The sequence below is a fragment of the Leopardus geoffroyi genome, chromosome D1 (genome assembly GCF_018350155.1).
Source record: "Leopardus geoffroyi isolate Oge1 chromosome D1, O.geoffroyi_Oge1_pat1.0, whole genome shotgun sequence".
In the NCBI taxonomy this organism is placed as follows: Eukaryota; Metazoa; Chordata; class Mammalia; order Carnivora; family Felidae; genus Leopardus; species Leopardus geoffroyi.
Window position 1 is genome coordinate 60288540 of NC_059329.1, and position 12049 is coordinate 60300588.

The following is a 12049-nucleotide window of genomic DNA, read 5'->3' on the forward strand; positions in this document are numbered from 1 at the left end:
CATCCCCTTACTTTCAACCTGAAGGTGTCTTTAGGTCTAAAGTGGGTCTCTTGTAAACAGCATATAGATGGATCTTGTTTTCTTATCCATTTTGTTACCCTATGTCTTTTGATTGGAGCATTGAGTCCATTGAGGTTTAGAGTGAGTACTGAAAGATATGAATTTATTGCCATTATGATGCTTGTAGAGTTGTAGTTTCTGGTGGTGTTCTCTGGTACTTTCTAGTCTTTGTTGCTTTTGGTATGTATGTATGTATGTATGTATTTTTTTCGTCTTTTCTCCCCTCAGAGAGTCCCCATTAAAATTTCTTGCAGGGCTGGTTTAGTGGTCACAAACTCCATTAATTTTGTTTGTCTGGGAAACGTTTTATCTCTCCTTCTATTTTGAATGACAGCCTTGCTGGATACAGAATTCTTGGCTGCGTATGTTTCTGATTCAGCACATTGAATATATCCTGCCACTCCTTTCTGGCTTGCCAAGTTTCTGTGGAAACTTCTGCTGCAAACCTCATCTGTCTTCCCTTGTAGCTTAAGGACTTTTTTTCCCTTGCTGCTTTCATGATTCTCTCCTTGCCTGAGTATTTTGTGAATTTGACTATGATATGCCTTGTCAATGGTCGGGTTTTGTTGCATCTAATGGGAGTCTTCTGTGCTTCCTGGATTTTGATGTATGTGTCTTTACCCAGGTTAGGAAAGTTTTCCACTATGATTTGCTCACATAACCCTTCTACCCTTTTTTCTCTCTTTTCATCTTCTGGGACCCCTCTGATTCTGACGATCCTTTTTAATGAGTCACTGATTTCTCTAAATCTTTTTTTAAATGTTTATTTAATTTTGAGAGAGAGAGAGAGAGAGCGCCAGGGTGGGGCAGAGAGAGAGGGAGACACAGAATCTGAAGAAAGCTCCAGGCTCTGAGTTGTCAGCCTATAGTCCACCACAGGCTCGAACCCATGAACTGTGAGATCATAACCTGAGCTGAAGTCGGACGCCTAACCAACTGAGTCACCCAGGTGCTCCAATTTCTCTAATTCTTAAATCATGCTCTTTTGCCTTATTCTCCCTCTTTTTTTTTTGCTTCATTATTCTCCATAAGTTTGTCCTCTCTATTGCAGATTTGCTGTTCTGTCTCACCCATCCTTGCCACTGAGGCATCCATTGGAGACTGCAGCTCAGTTATAGCATTTTTTATTTAATCCTGACTAGCTTTTATTTCTTTTATCTCCGCAGAAAGGATTCCAATCTATTTTCAACCCCAGCTAGTATTCTTATTATTGTGATTCTAAATTCTGATTCAGACATCTTGCTTGTGTCTGTGTTAGGTCCCTGGCTGTCATTTCTTCCTGCTCTTTCTTTTGGGGTGAGTTCCTTCATTTCATCATTTTGAAGAAAGAAAAGGAATAATAAGGTAAAAACTTTTTAAATTATAAAATTAAAAACAACACAAAAAAATCAAATAAATGATGCTAGATCCTAGGTGTGTTTTGATCTGGTTGTTGAAAGGATCTTCACAGATTAGAGAAAAAAGGGAAAAGAAAATTAAAAAAAAGAAAAAAAAGGAAAACATTTGAAAATTTGAACAAATGAATACAATGAAATAGAATAAAATGAAATGAAATAGAATTTGAAAAATGTACAAAAAATTAAAAAATATAGTAGAAAAAAATTAAAGAAAAATATTTTTAATAAAAATTGAAAATAAAAATAATTTTTTTCTCTTTCTGTATTCAAGAAAAAGAAAAGAAACAAAAAAGAAACAATAATTGAATAGATGGACAAGCCAGTAGACTGAAATATGATTGAAATTACATCCTTTCCCCTAGAAGTGAAACTATGAAGCACTTTATAATCTGTAAACTAAGCAGGTGGAGAGACTTGTGGTGTTCCTGAAAAGTGAGATTGGCCCAGTTGGGAGGGGCTTAGTGTAATGGCTCTGTTCTCCACTAGATGGCTCTACTTGGCTTACTGGGGTGAATTATTATGGTGCTTGTAGGTGTGTATGAACATGCGTGGGAGGAGTGAAAATGGCATCACCTAGCTACTCAGTCTCTAGTGTCAGAACTCTGTGCTCTCCCCGACCAGCAATCGTGCACCAGTCCTCTGTCTCTGGCCTCCATCCACTTCCCGCTTTTACACTGTCTGTGACCAAGCCGTCAGGTTGCCAGGGGGCACCTCCCTCCTGAGTTTTATCTCAGATGCGGCTGTGTTTCCCGACCCCTCACTTCTGAGGGACTGCAGCTTGGGCTCACTCAGATCCCCTGGGGGAGGGTCTCACCAAGCAATGGCTTGGTCACCCAGCTGCACCCAGGAATGTTTGGGGGACCATGCTGCTGCTGATGCCCAGAGACTGCGACTGGGTGCCAGCCCACCCCAGAAAAAGTTCACGAGATTGTGTAGCAGCACTGTTTCAGGGATTATGGTAAGTCACAACACACATCTGGCACCAGGCTTCCCCCTTAATGTCCTTGTTCCAGCACCAGCAAATGTAGTTGTTTTCTGGGGTCTGCTGGGACCTTGGTGGCCTCACAGCCTCTACCAAATGTCCTCCAGCAGGGGAACCTCCTCTCCCCATGTTGCCCGCACACCTCGCAGGTCTCACTCTCTGCTCCTGGGGACTCGCCTTTCCCACCAGAGCACCACCAGGCATCGAGCTGTGGCATTTCAGACTCTGTGCTCCCCCTGTTTATATAGAGTCTTAATGGAATTTAAACACTCTCCTTTCTCCTTTGTCCCTTTATTCTTCAGTCTCTACAGCTGTTTCCACTTTTTCACTTTCTCTCCAGCTGCTTTGGGGGGGGGTGGGTGCTTTTCCCATACTCCCCCCACCCCCCATCTCTTTCCTCTATCTACATACAAAAGTGGCTGTCTGCCCTCCGCAGCTTCTCTCTCCCCCAGTTCACCTGTCAGTGCTGTGTACCTGCTGAATTCTGTGGTTCAGGTTGTGCAGATTGTTGCGTTAATCCTCCCATCAGTTTTCTAGGTGTGCAGGATGGTTTAGTGTTGATCTGGGTGTATTTCATGGATGTGAGACACAAAAAAACCTTCCATACTGTTCCACCATCTTGGCCCCTCCTCCTCAAGTTATATTTTTTGATTGATAATGGGATTAATGCTTACTACTTCCCATTATAATGGAAATAGGGATATTTCACATAACAATGCTAACATTGAATTTCTTGAAAATAATACGTGTATACATGTAATCTTGGTTGGAGGAGCAGCTGGTGTGGGCATGACTGAGGAACCATCAGGACCTGACCCATGTACATTCTGCTATGGTCCCTTGGGTATCAGCTTCCTCTGCAGTCTTTAGGCAAATGCATAAATCTCTGCTGCCTGATGCCTGTTTCTCAGCCTTTACTTGATTCATCCCATTCTAGCTTGTGAGGACTCCCTTTGAAGCAGGTGAAACTTTAATTGCTATGAAATGAAATTTCCGGAAGAAGACCAGGAATTGTGGGGTTATGGGGCATAAGGCTGATGGTTGAAAGTATTAGGACTTTTGTGGGGAGTCAGGTGTGTTGAACAGGGACAGCAGCAGGGGCTGAAGCTCATTCTGTCCCCTCTGATTGCAGGAGCGTTCTGATCATCAGACTGCCTACCTCAAGGACAGTGGCCTGTAGTCAGTGTTTCTGAGGTCTGAGAATTGTCTGTTTAAGATTATATATATATATATAATACTTCTTATTATATATATGCAATATATAATATGCATATAGGGATATCATCTTCATAGTTTGAAGCTGATTACACAGGAATATTTTCACCTAAGGAATTGTCAGGCACTGTAAAACTGGGGCTTTTAAAAAAAAATTTAAGGAGCTGTTTTACCAGCACATCCCTAGACTGGAGGTACAAGTATGGACTGTTCCAGTAGAATGGAAAGGGCTGTCTAAGAGGGGAAAGGGGGGAGACTTTGGGCTTGCACCCACACTTTGGCTCTCAGTGTGCTCGGAGCCTCAAGTCCCTCCAGAGAGGATTCCACACTAGCAGCAGACCTTGATTCCTGTGAACATTTTTGGCACCAGAAGAGCTTCATTCATGGCTCCTATCATCACCCTTTATACTTTCCATCCAGTATTTATCATTACAGAGTAATCACATGGTGCCTCAGTGTTTTGGATTATGGGAGCATACATATCTTAAACAGACCTCAGAAAGTTTACAGTCAATTGGGAAACACTGACAATAGGCCAATATCTCTGAGGTAGGTGCTCTGATGATTAGACTTCTTGTGAAATCAGAGGGGAAAGAATGAGTTGTGGCAAGAGGCATCATGTGAGCACACTCCTGATGTAGGGGACAGACAGTGAGAGGGCCCTGGGTTGGTGCCATGGCTCCACAGCACAAATCAGGGATAGAGGCAACTTGTCCAGGGGATTGAAGATGCCTGGATCAAAGTTGCAGAAGCCTTCATGAGGCACTTGAGAAGGTTGTGGTGTTTTTTTTTTTTTCAGTTTATTTATTTTGGGGGGGGGAGGGGCAGAGAGAGAGAGAGAGAGAGAGAGAGAGAGAGAATGAATCCCAAGTGACTCCACACTGTCAGTGTGGAGTCTGATGCGGGACTTGAACTCAACGATCATGACCTGAGCTGAAGTCAACTAAGAGACCATGCTTAACCAACTGAGCCACCCAGGTGTCCTGTCACTCAAGAAGGTTTTTAAGGTAGCCATGAGTTACATAAGGAGCCATTCCAGTTCAAGCAAGTTCACCCAGAGACCAGCCCCCAACTGGCAAGCTCTGTAGCCTATATTCTTTTCTACTCCAAAGAACCGTTCTGTGTGCTGCTGCCAAGATATCCAGAGTCCATCAACCTGTGTAAGCTGGTCCTCTTCTTCTCTTTCTAGTTACTTGAGACTTAGTTTCTTTCCCTTCATCACTTTTTCCTGCTATTCCTTTGCCTGTATAGTGGCACACACACTTGTCCATCACCCCCAATGGCATTTTCATAGCAATTTCGATTTCTATCTACTTCTCCAGCAGGATGGCTTTCCCCCCATCCCTATTTATTCTAGTTGTTGTGTGGCCACACACTGACCTAGTGGTAGCTGCTGTCCACCCACACACAACTTCACAAGCCTCTTGGGGACTCTGTTCATGTGATTTTATTTTCAGGACAGTGTTAGCCATTTCTCAGGGGCAATATAGCAATGAAAATAGGACTGGATTTTCCTAGTCTGGAAATTAAATTTAATTTTTAAAAAATGTTTATTGATTTTTGAGAGAGAGAGAGAGAGAGAGAGAGAGAGAGCAAGCGAGCATGAGTAGGCAAGGGGAAGTGAGAGAGGGAGACACAGAATCTGAAGTAGGCTCCGGGCTCTGAGATGTCAGCATGGAACCCGATGTAGGGCTTGAACTCGTGAACCACAAGACCATGACCTGAGCCAAAGTTAGTCGCTCAACCAACTGAGCCACCCAGGCACCCTTTCGATGTTAAATTTATAGGTGAGGAGAACAAACCTGGAAGTGAGGCTATTATTTGCATGTGCACTTACAACGTGCAAGGCACTGAGCAGACATGGAGTGAATGCAATGATGAAGACAATAACTTCTTTTTCTGTCTTTTCCATCAGTCCTCACAGTCCTGCTTTCCCTCGATCCATGTTAGCACCTGGTTCTTTCTTCTGTAGGACACTGGACAACAGAGCCATCTCTCAGCTTCTCAGGCTTCTCCTGGCTTGGATTCAGGACACAGTGTTCTGTGTCTTCACCCAAAATTTGCCCCTTTTCTTTTTAGAGACATTAGCAATGAAGCAAATAGCAAAAGTGGGTGGAGTTTCAATGATAAGTAATTATGAAGACTTTGTAGTATTATTCCTGGTCTTGACCCTGTGGTGAAGCGGGTAGGATATGGCTGCCTGTTGGGGGGCTGTCTTTGTTCCACTGTGCTCACCCCTTGAACCTGCCCCAGGTCGGGAGGGCATCTCACTTCCAGTTGTTTAGAAAGGTCTCTTTTTCTTAACCCATTTCAAAGATGAGGAAATTACGTCCAGGAAATTTTGAAAAGTTTCCAGCTCTGTGCTTTGAGTTGTTTTTTTTTGAGGCTGAAATTTCTGTTCTAAGAAGTGGATTGTGGGAGATGCAGGAGAGAAGCATCAAAGGAAAACACTTCAAAAGGAAAGGGCTGGAGAAGGTGCAAAACCTTAGGACATGTTTACACAGCTGCGGCTCAGAAAGCCTAGAGCCATTAACATTGTCCAAGGCCGGATCCTCCTTTACACCTGACCCTTCCTAGTGTCATAAAAACCAATTAACTCGAAATTCAACCTTGAAAAGCTAAACCATTAGATTGATTAACACACTTGCTTAGCTGACTTTATGCACGTAGTCTTTAGCAATTATCCTAATAAAAAGAAGCTTCATTCTGGAGTCGGGGCCTCATTCCGACTCTAGTACGAGGACCTTCACTTAACTGCAGTTTGTTTGTGGACTCATCTTTTGCGACTCTAGCCATAGACCCTGCAACAGTGGATGGTGACAGTCCTTACTAGCCTGTGCTGGCAGAAGAAATGAATGATGTGTAGTAAGTAACATTTTCATATCACTGCCGAAAAATGTGAAGCTACTTTAAGATGATACTTTCTTGATCTTACTTCACTGCAATAGTAATTCATCAATACATGAATTTCTCTCACTAGGGCAAACTTAATCAAATTCCAGTCTTTGCTCTCTTTTTCCATCACTTCTCTCTTCCACATAGTTGTCAGATAAATATATCCAAAGTGCTTTCCAATTTCAAAGCTGTTCATGGCTGATCTTTTTTTCCTAACTGATGAAGTTCATCCCCTTTAATTTATTTTCAGAGTCAGTCTACTTTTGTTGCCATCTTTTTTTCCAACTGCTCCAAATTTGCCACATCACAGCCTCACAGAGCTGAAAGCTGCTTTAGACATATTTTGCATTTGTGGGCCAAGCATTTCTTCTTGAATTCCCAGATGACTTTCCCCCATTCATTACTTGATACTTCCTCAACCTGATGGCATCCTACTTTATTTTCAAGGCTAAGTTCAGATATGAAGTCATTCTTAAAACCATTACAAATATAAACAATGAGAATTACTTTCATTGTGTTTCCATACTAAAATTTACTTGTATAACTAATATGTCAACTTAATAATTTAATTTTAATTAATGTAAATGTCTCTTATGAGCTTAGGAACTTATTTAGAAAACAAACCATATCTTTTTTAAAATTTATTTTTTATTTTTAAAAAGTTTTTATTTAAATTCCAGTTAACATACAGTGTTATATTAGTTTCAGGTGTACAATACAGTGATTTAACACTTCCTTTTTTAAAAAAAATTTTTTAACGTTTATTTTTGGGAGAGACACAAAGCGCGAGCAGAGGAGGGTCAGAGAAAGAGAATCTGAAGCAGGCTCCAGGCTCTGAGATGTCAGCACAGAGCCTGACGCAGGGCTCAAACTCAAGAACCGTGAGATCATGACCTGAGCCGAAGTTGTATGCTTAACCGACTGAGCCACTCAGGTGCTCCATGATTTAACACTTCCATACACACCAGGTGCTCATCTCAGCAAGTGCTCTCCTTAATCCCCATCACCTATTTCACCTATTCCCCACCCACCTCCTCCCCACCTCCCCTCTGTCAACCTGCAGTTTGTTTTCTGTAGTTAAGTGTCTCTTTCCTGGTTTGTTTCTCTCTCTCTGTTTTTTTTCCCCTTTGCTTGAACAAATCATCTTATTTACCTTTAGTATCATAGTTCCTGGCACCTTCAGAATGGAATAGAATTAGATAAATGTGAAAAGCTGCTGGTAACAGCAAAAACAATCTTGGTGTATGAACTGAATTTTCCTCTCTGTTAATAGGAAGGTTGTCTGATCCAGGCATGACTACCTTAAACCACACTGCTGTTAGTCACATGGTCTTCTGTTTGCTGGCCATTCCTGGCCTTGAGGACCAGCATGTGTGGGCTTCCATCCCCTTCTTCGTTTCCTATGTCATCGCCCTGCTTGGGAACAGCCTGCTCATCTGCATTATCCTCACAAAGCGCAGCCTCCACGAACCCATGTACCTCTTCCTCTGCATGCTGGCCGGAGCAGACGTTGTCCTCTTCACTTGCACAGTAACTCAGGCCTTGGACATCTTCTGGTTCCGTGCTGGGGAGATCTCTCTGGATCGCTGCATCACTTAGCTCTTTTTCATCCATACCACCTTCATCTCTGAGTCAGGGATCTTGCTGGTGATGGAGTTTGACTGCTACATTGCCGTATGCTACCTACTGAGATACACCACTATTCTTACATGTGCACTGATTGGGAAAGTTGGATTGACTATCTTTCTGAGAAGTTATGGTACAATTTTCCCTATAATGTTTCTTCTGAAAAGATTGGCTTTTTGCAAAAGTAGCATCCTCCCAAACACAGCCTGTAAGCATACTGTCTTGGCCCGTGCTTCCTGTAATGACATATGACTAAACATCTGGTATGTGGTTTTGTCCTAATGTCAACAGTGGTCTTAGGTATCGTGCTAATTTTTATTTCATATGTGCTGATTCTCCACGCTGTCGTCTGCATCCCTTCTGGAGATGCTTGTCACAAAGCTCTCAATACTTGCGGCTCCCATGTCCATGTCATTGTCCTCTTTTATGGACCTGGGATCTTTGCAACACTTACTCAGCAGTTTGGATGCCACATCACACCCCACATTCATGTTCTGCTGGCCAGTATCTGCATTCTGGCTCCTCCTATGCTAAATCCCATCATTTATGGGATAAAGACCAAACAGATCTGGGACCAGGTGGTTTATGCATTGTTTACAAAGCAGAAATAATTTTGATGTGGAAGCTGGCATTCTTTTTTTGTTAGCAATCCTCTCCATGGATGGAGTAAGCTTTAGCACCAGTTTATGGCAGCAGGTAAGATACTAGTCAAATGACTCCAGGTGTTGCTGTTTCTAGTGAAATTGCATGAATGTGATTTTTGTACATGTTTCTTCCAAAGTCTCTAATATGTCATTGAATATCAGTGTCTTTGGGGCCTTGGTTGACTTTCTCCCCACAGAATTGAGAACTAGATCAGGGCACCTCTCTGTGTCTTCTTCACTTACCTCTCTAACCCTAGACTGGAGAATTACATAAGATGAATCTTGGGCAGTGATTTTCTTCTGACAGTTGCCAAACTCTTCTTTTAATCCTTGTGACTTACTTATTTTATAACTGGCAATTTGTACATCTTAATCCCCTTCACCTAATTTCTCCCATCCCCAGACCCCTCTTCTCTCTGGCAACACCAGTTTGTTTTCTGTATCAATGAATCTGTTGCTGGTCGCTGTTTGCTGTTTGTGTGTTTAGTCCCTCAGAAGTTTGTTTTGAGAAGCTACTATAAGTGGTATTTAAAAAAATTTTCTTGTGTCTCCCTCTCTCTCTGTCCCTCCCCCGTTCATGCTCTGTCTCTCTCTGTCCCCAAAATAAATAAACGTTGAAAAAAAAAATTTTTCTTTTCCAAATGTGCGTTGTTTTCCAAAGTTGCCAAACAATATTGAATTCTACATCTGTAGAAATACAATTGATTGTATGTTGACCTTCATCCTGCAGCTTTACCTTATTCCACTTACTAGTTCTTGTAGCTTTGTTGTTGTTGTAGATTCTATCTGTAGTTTTTCCTGCATATGTACAGCCATGTTGTTTTCAGAGAAATAAAGTTTTATTTCTTCCTTTTCATGAAAAAAAGAGTTGATATTATGGTTTTGGTTTAGAAGGCAGGCAACTCACACAGAAATACCATGTTGCAATCTGAAGGCAGAATTCCATTCTCCTCTGTCTTTTCTCTTAAGGCCCTTAACTTCTTGAATGAAGCTTATACACCTTATGGAGGGTTATCTGCTTTACTCAAACTTTAATGATTTAAATATTAATCACATTAAAAAAATATCTTCACAGCAACATCTAGACTGGTGCTTGACCAAATAATTGGGCACCAAAGTCTAGCCAGGTTGACACGTAAAATTAACCATCATAACATCCCATGTAAGATTGTAATCCCTGTGACATCTCACCACTCTGTGGCTCTGAGCCCTTTTCTTTTTTTTCTTACTTGGTGATGTTTTATTTCAGGTATTAGAAAACAAAAAATCTATGAAAAAATCAAAGTCTGATGATACTTTTAAGAGTTCAATTCTCTGAAAATGTAAATTTTATTTTTTTGTTTTATGCAGTGACTGAATACACAGAGGGACAATGACCAGACCATATATAAATATAGAACACTGACCCACAACCTGAAGCAACTTGCCCAGGAAACCAATTTGTTATCTACAATAGCCAGCCTCCTACAAGTCAAGAGTTGTAGTCAGATTGCTGTCTCTGATATCAATCTAGGAAGCCAAACAATGAACCCTGTAACAGTCAGCCCCAAACATCCAGGTCTTGAAGAATAACTGACAGCTTCTCTAATTTTTGTTCCTGCTACCAACTTAGGACAACCAGGAAAAGAAAAATATGTGCCCCTAACCAATAACATGGGATGCCCCACTTCTAGTTAGCTCACCTACAGCTTCTCCACTTTAACAGCCTTCAATTAGAGCACATTTGAAGTCTTCCCTTTTTCCATTCTAAAACTTTCCCATTCCCCTGCCCGCCTTTAAGTCTCTGCCAAAATCCAAATGACGTAAGTGGCTGATTTCCCTACTGGTACTCTCTGAATAAATGGACTTTGCTAGTTCTCATTTGGTTGGTCTTCGTTATTTATATAAGAGTAACACAGATGATGTTTTAAAGACAAAAACAAATGTTGAAATACATTTCATCTAGATTATAGAAAGGACTGTTAGGGTTTGTATCCTGGTAGAGATTATCCTTTGAAGCATTAAAGGGTCTTTGTCATTCGGGAAGATACCATTCTCCAGTTGTTACTTGTTATATATATATATATATATATATATATATATATATATATATATATATATATATATATATAGACTTCCCAGGAAAGAAAAGCATGAGAAAAGCCAGTATAGACATCATGAAACTAATTCCTTAGTAGCTAATTTTTAGATTCTTTTTATTTTAAACTTGTTTTATTTTTAATTTTTTTAAATTTACATCCAAATTAGTTAGAATCTAGTGCAACAATGATTTCAGGAGTAGATTCCTTAGTGCCCCTTACCCATTTAGCCCATCCCCCCCCTCCCACAACCCCTTCCATCACCCTCAGTTTGTTTTCCATATTTATGAGTCTCTTCTTTTTGTCCCCCTCCCTGTTTTTATATTATTTTTGTTTCCTTTCCCTTATGTTCATCTGTTTTGTCTCTTCAAGTCCTCATATGAGTGAAGTCATATGATTTTTGTCTTTCTGTGACTAATTTTGCTTTGCATAATACCCTCCAGTTCCATTCACATAGTTGCAAATGGCAAGATTTCATTCTTTTTGACTGCCAAGTAATACTCCACTGTGTGTGTGTGTGTGTGTGTGTGTGTGTGTGTATATATGTGTGTGTGTGTGTATATATATATATATATATATATATATATATATATATATATACCACATCTTCTTTATCCATTTATCCAACGATGGATATTTGGGCTCTTTCCATACTTTGGCTATTGTTGATAGTGCTGCTATAAACATGGGGGTGCATGTGCCCTTTCAAAACAGCAGACCTGTATCCCTTGGATGAATACCTAGTAGTGAAATTGCTGGGTCATAGGGTAGTTCTATTTTTAATTTTTTGAGAAACCTCCATACTGTTTTCCAGAGTGGCTGCACCAGCTTGCATTCCCACCAATAGTGCAAAAGAGATCCTCTTTCTCCCCATCATCGCCAACATCTGTTGTTGCCTGAGTTGTTAATGTTAGCCATTCTGACAGGTGTTAGGTGGTATCTCATTGTGGTTTTGATTTTTATTAGCCTGATGAGGAGTGATGTTGAGCATTGTTTCATGTGTCGGTTGGCCATTGGGATGTCTTCTTTGGAGAAGTGTCCATTCATGTCTTTTGCCCATTTCTTCACTGGATTGTTTTTTGGGTGTTGAGTTTGATAAGTTCCTTGTAGATTTTGGATACTAACCCTTTATCTGATATGTCATTTGCAAAA

The 12049-nt window shown here is 40.9% G+C and overlaps 1 pseudogene; it reads left to right on the top strand.

Annotated features, from left to right (window-relative positions):
* The first annotated feature begins 7842 nt into the window (after nucleotides 1-7842).
* On the top strand, nucleotides 7843-8786 carry LOC123602414 (annotated as a pseudogene).
* The last annotated feature ends 3263 nt before the right edge of the window (nucleotides 8787-12049 follow it).